Source organism: Oncorhynchus mykiss, chromosome Y (genome assembly GCF_013265735.2).
Source record: "Oncorhynchus mykiss isolate Arlee chromosome Y, USDA_OmykA_1.1, whole genome shotgun sequence".
NCBI lineage: Eukaryota > Metazoa > Chordata > Actinopteri > Salmoniformes > Salmonidae > Oncorhynchus > Oncorhynchus mykiss.
Genome location: NC_048593.1, coordinates 44,615,117 through 44,621,951, shown reverse-complemented (window position 1 = coordinate 44,621,951; position 6,835 = coordinate 44,615,117).

Below are 6,835 nucleotides of genomic sequence, written 5' to 3'. Positions count from 1 at the left end.
TCGAGTAATGTGTTTTACTTGGGGAGGTCGAGTAATGTGTTTTACTTAGGGAGGTCGAGTAATGTGTTTTACTTAGGGAGGTCGGGTAATGTGTTTTACTTGGGGAGGTCGAGTAATGTGTTTTACTTAGGGAGGTCGGGTAATGTGTTTTACTTAGGGAGGTCGGGTAATGTGATTTACTTGGGGAGGTCGGGTAATGTGTTTTACTTGGGGAGGTCGGGTAATGTGTTTTACTTAGGGAGGTCGGGTAATGTGTTTTACTTGGGGAGGTCGGGAACCATATTTAGGCAGCCATATTCTTTAGGTCTCTTGTGGGTGATTGTTCCTGTCTTTGTGGCACCAGATAGGACTGTTTTGGTTTTTTCACGGTTCTTGTTTTGTAGATTGTTTTATTTTCATCTTTATTCAAAGATGTACAAAACTAACCACGCTGCATTTTGGTCCGCCTCTCTTTCACCAGAAGAGAACCGTTACAGTAACAATTCCAGCAAGAATAACCTACTGTTTTTGATTAATACTAGTCCCGTGCGAATCGACATCGCTGTCGTTTTGAGAGAAATGTCTGAGTTGTCTGAGGTGTTGCTGGAGCAAGGAAGCAATAACTGATTGGATAAATTAAAGGAAGTGTTTATGAAGGGCCCACACGTATCAACTTTCACAGAGAATGCTTTTGTTTATACATTAAGTGCGAATGAATTGATCACGGCCAAATGGAATCATAAAAAAAGGGCTTATTTTTATGCGAACCTTGCTGTTAATAGATCGCAAAGCAGAACTGAGCTAAAGGTTTGGAAAGGACAACTTCACATTCTCATCCATAGCCTCAAAACAACATCTCAGGTGCAAGTGCACTGTTTAACTCACATCTGAAGGGACATTTTATTTACTGCGGATCGCTAAAATATCTGAATGTTTATGATCACACTTCCTCAATTCAAACATTATGGCGACATTATCCCGAGGATAGTTTGGTACGATTTATAAACTTGGCGAACCAAGCTCGAGTTATCAGTGTCGCCCGGACTTGTTGAAATATCTTCATACCTAGAAAAAAAACCTCTAGGCTGCCATGATAACTGTCACACCTAGATCTGCTTCACATGTCTTTGTGCTTGTCTCCACCCCCCTCCAGGTGTCTCACATCTTCCCCACTATCCCCTGTGTATTTATACCTGTGTTCTCTGTTTGTCTGTTGCCAGTTCGTTTTGTTTTCGGCAAGCCTACTAGTGGTTTTCCCTCTGTTCCTGTCTTAATCTAGTTCCTGTTTTCTAGCTTTCCCCGGTTTTGACCATTCTGCCGGCTAAACTAATCCCGTCTGAAATATCTTCAGGTATAACGGACATTCTGGAGTAATAATTACATAACCAACTTTCTCTAGTAAAACTAGTTCCATGTGAATAGAGCTTTAGATGCATATAATGTCCAGGGTATAACCTAGCCTGGTGGTCAAAGGTCATGTGGTTTGGTAAGAAGAATGCCCCTCTCCCCACAGGTGTGATTTCTACCTCTGAGTGTTTAGAGCTTGAGGTAGTCACCTCATACAAGTACTTGGGAGTATGGCTAGACGCTACACTGTCCTTCTCTCAACACATATCAAAGCTGCATGCTAAAGTTAAATCTAGACTTGGTTTCCTCTATCGTAATCACTCCTCTTTCACCCTAAACTAACCCTGATTCAGATGACCATCCTACCCATGCTAGATCACCAAGATGTAATTTATAGATCGGCAGGTAAGGGTGCTCTCGAGCGGCTAGATGTTCTTTACCATTCGGCCATCAGATTTGCCACCAATGCTCCTTATAGGACACATCACTGCACTATATAGTCCTCTGTAAACTGGTCATCTCTGTAAACCTGTCGCAAAACCCACTGGTAGATGCTTATTTATAAAAAAAAAACCTTAGGCCCCACTGCCAGGAGAACACTACCTGCTCCAATACATAGTGGCAACTGTAAAGTTTGGTGGAGGAGGAATAATGTTCTAGGGATGTTTTTCATGGTCAGGAACCCTTAGTTCCAGTGAAGGGAAATCTTACCACTACAGCATACAATGACATTCTAGATTATTCTATTGCTTCTATCTTTGTGTTGCTACCATGCTGTTGTGTTGTGTTTCTACCATGCTGTTGTGTTGTGTTTCTACCATGCTGTTGTGTTGTGTTTCTACCATGCTGTGTTGTTGTGTTTCTACCATGTTGTTGTTGTCATGTGTTGCTGCCATGCTCTGTTGTTGTCTTAGGTCTCTCTTTACGTAGTGTTGTGGTCTCTCTTGTTGTGATGTGTGTTTTGTCCTATATTTATATTGTATTTATTTATTTATTTGAATCCCAACCCCCGTCCCCGCAGGAGGCATTTTGCCTTTTGGTAGGCCGTCACTGTATATACGAATTTGTTCTTAACTGACTAGCCTAGTTAAATATAGATGAAATAAAACATTTTTAAAATGTTTGGGGAAGGCCCTTTCCTGTTTTAGCGTAACAATGGCCCCGTGCACAAAGCAAGGTCCATACAGAAATGGTTTACCGAGATCAGTGTGGAAGAACTTGACTGGCCCGCACAGGGCCCTGACCTCAACCCCATCGAACACCTTTGGGATGAATTGGAACGCTGACTGCGAGCCTAATCGCCCAACATTCGTGCCTGACCTCACTAATGCTCTTGTGGCTGAATGAAGCAAGTCACAGCAGCAATGTTCCAAAATCTAGTAGAAAGCACTTCCCAGAAGAGTGGAGGCTGTTATAGCAGCATTTTTCCAACATCTAGTGGAAAGCCTTCCCAGAAGAGTGGAGGCTGTTATAGCAGCAATGTTCCAACATCTAGTGGAAAGCCTTCCCAGAAGAGTGGAGGCTGTTATAGCAGCAATGTTCCAACATCTAGTGGAAAGTCTTCCCAGAAAAGGGGAGGCTATTATAGCAGCAAAGGGGGGACCAACTCCATATTTGACATACTCTGTCAGGGAACTCCCGTCTCAGACCATATGGTGTCCAGTACACCATACAGGAAGGTTTGACGAATGACATGTTTGGCAAGGTAGCCCCAGGCCCCCAGCACCACCAGACAAAATGCTGATAGGTACTGAAGACAGAACTCTTCTCAGAGCTGACAATGTGTTAGACAGTCAAATCCTTAGATTTGGGCAAATAGACCATAGAAATAAATCCAATTCTAGTTCTATTTAGACAGCTGAAGTTGTACTTTACACAACTTTTTAAAAATGTTTTTAGTTTTTATTTTGTTAGGGAAAATGTAGGCCCCACCGTTTTTTATAAGCACATCAATATACTTACAACAGAAATGGTTTTGTCTTTGTAACACAAAAGACAACAGTTTATTTTTTTGGGGGTGTTTGTGTTTGATAAATGTGTCAGCTGGCTGTGTTAGTGTAATATCCACATGGAACCTACACCACGAAGGAATATTAGTATTGGGGGAGAGACAAGACAAAACTAGCCAGTTATCGAATATTGTTTTCGTAAGACAGCTGAGCTGACTGATGACCGCAGGCATTCAACTCGCAGTAGTAGATGTCTTTTTTTCCCCCCATGAAAACATGTATTTACACGATGTGACATTTATAGTGTTGTATAATGAGCGTCTTATGAAACACATTCTAGACACTGGCTCTCACTATCTTACCATAACTGATTTGACAGAGGCATATCCCCACTTGAAATAAATATGACAGTATGTTATAGAATAGGTCACCCTGTAGTATCCCTCAATCATGTGTAGTACTTACTATAGAATGTTGTAGTATACTGTAGATACTACAGTACTGTCTGGGGGAAAACACTGTAGTATCCCTCAATCATGTGTAGTACTTACTATAGAATGTTGTAGTATACTGTAGATACTACAGTACTGTCTGGGGGAAGACACTGTAGTATCCCTCAATCATGTGTAGTATTTACTATAGAATGTTGTAGTATACTGTAGATACTACAGTACTGTCTGGGGGAAAACACTGTAGTATCCCTCAATCATGTGTAGTACTTACTATAGAATGTTGTAGTTTACTGTAGATACTACAGTACTGTCTGGGGGAAGACACTGTAGTATCCCTCAATCATGTGTAGTATTTACTATAGAATGTTGTAGTTTACTGTAGATACTACAGTACTGTCTGGGGGAAGACACTGTAGTATCCCTCAATCATGTGTAGTATTTACTATAGAATGTTGTAGTTTACTGTAGATACTACAGTACTGTCTGGGGGAAGACACTGTAGTAAATAGTGTAATATCCGTAAAAAAAAACTACACTTTTTTAACTATACTATTTAATTTGACAGGTTAGAGAAAAGCTCTGATCTATTTGTTCAGACCTCAGTCCTACCCCAGTCCTACCCCAGTCCTACCCTACCTTGTTCAGACCCCTGTCCAACCCCAGTCCTACCCCAGTCCTACCCCAGTCCTACCCTACCTTGTTCAGACCCCTGTCCAACCCCAGTCCTACCCCAGTCCTACCCCAGTCCTACCCTACCTTGTTCAGACCCCTGTCCAACCCCAGTCCTACCCCAGTCCTACCCCAGTCCTACCCTACCTTGTTCAGACCCCTGTCCTACCCCAGTCCTACCCCAGTCCTACCCTACCTTGTTCAGACCTCAGTCCTACCCCAGTCCTACCCTACCTTGTTCAGACCCCTGTCCTACCCCAGTCCTACCCCAGTCCTACCCCAGTCCTACCCTACCTTGTTCAGACCCCTGTCCTACCCCAGTCCTACCCCAGTCCTACCCCAGTCCTACCCCAGTCCTACCCTACCTTGTTCAGACCTCAGTCCTACCCCAGTCCTACCCCAGTCCTACCCTACCTTGTTCAGACCCCTGTCCTACCCCAGTCCTACCCCAGTCCTACCCCAGTCCTACCCTACCTTGTTCAGACCTCAGTCCTACCCCAGTCCTACCCCAGTCCTACCCTACCTTGTTCAGACCCCTGTCCTACCCCAGTCCTACCCCAGTCCTACCCCAGTCCTACCCTACCTTGTTCAGACCTCAGTCCTACCCCAGGCCTACCCCAGTCCTACCCTACCTTGTTCAGACCCCTGTCCTACCCCAGTCCTACCCCGGTCCTACCCTACCTTGTTCAGACCCCTGTCCTACCCCAGTCCTACCCCAGTCCTACCCTACAAGTTATGGAACATATTCTCTTTTAAAAATTCACCAGTAGGTTTCCTCAAGGAGAAAGCCTTTCACTTTATGACAAATAAAATTTAATAAAAACACTACAGTAAATACTACAGTATACTATGATCTGCAAAAACACTATAGTAAATACTACAGTAATGTCTGCAAAACAGTATAGTAAATACTACAGTATACTACAGTCTGCAAAAACACTATAATAAATACTGCAGTATATAACAGTCTGCAAAAACACTATAATAAATACTGCAGTATATAACAGTCTGCAAAAACACTATAGTAAATACTGCAGTATATAACAGTCTGCAAAAACACTATAATAAATACTGCAGTATATAACAGTCTGCAAAAACACTATAATAAATACTACAGTAATGTCTGCAAAAACAGTACAGTAAATACTACAGTATACTACAGTCTGCAAAAACACTATAATAAATACTGCAGTATATAACAGTCTGCAAAAACACTATAATAAATACTGCAGTATATAACAGTCTGCAAAAAACACTACAGTAAATACTACAGTAATGTCTGCAAAAACAGTATAGTAAATACTACAGTATACTACGATCTGCAAAAATTCACCGAAGTGTGTTTGCGGAATTTAGCGAATACTATTTTTTTTATACCATAGTATACCATAGCATTTTTTAAATGTGGGATCAGCTAGATAGGATAGCCAGCTGCAACTATCCCCAAGCTATGCTAGCTAGCTGCTGTCATCTTGGCTCAACACAATGTTAGCCTACACACACAACTGAATTAGCAGACCATTTTTGAAAGGAGAAGTCCTCAACTTCAAAACTCCGTTCTTTCCAGAGCAATGCTAACGTAGCTAACCTCGCTGTACTCACTACTGAACTTGTTTGTTGTGAATGAATGGCAAAGACACAAGAAACGCCCCCCCCCCCCACATCAAACAACAACCCAAGACAACTTGTCTGCTCCTCCTCCTCTTTCTCTTTCTCTTTCTGTCTCTCCCTTCCTCTTTCTTTCAATTTCAATTCAAAGAGGCTTTATTGACATGGGAAACACACACTCACCGGACAGTTTATTAGGTACACCAGCCTATGCAGGAAAATGGTTCCCTCCTACAGACAGTGAGTCTCGTGTTTTGCTATATAAAGCAGCCAGACAGGCATCAAAACATTCAGTTACTGTTCAGTTGAACGTTAGAATGGACAGAACTAGTGGCTAAGAGACTTTGAGCGTGGTACGATCGTCGGTGCCAGGCGCTTCGTTTCCAGTACCTCAGAAACGGACTCCCTACTGGGCTTTTCACACACGACAGTGTCTAGGTTTACATGAGAACTGTACGACAAACACCTGTGGGTGAAAACAGCTCGTTGATGAGAGATCGAAGGAAACGGACAAGAATCATACAGCCACAAACAGGCAAATAACAGAGCAGTACAACAGTGGTGTGAAGAACGCCATCTCGGAGAACAACTCGTCTGTCCTGGACGGGATGGAGACGACCTCACCGGGTTCAACTCCTGTCAGCTAAAAACAAGAAGCTGCGACTCCAGTGGACACGCCATCATCAACACCGGACGAAAATACAACATCTGGAATATGACAGTGAGTTCAGTTTACCTGAGTGACCCGTCACCCAGACCTCAACCCAATGGAGCATGAGATGGAACCGGCTGTTCGCTGCACGATTGTAGCGCCGTCCATCGAGCCAGAAT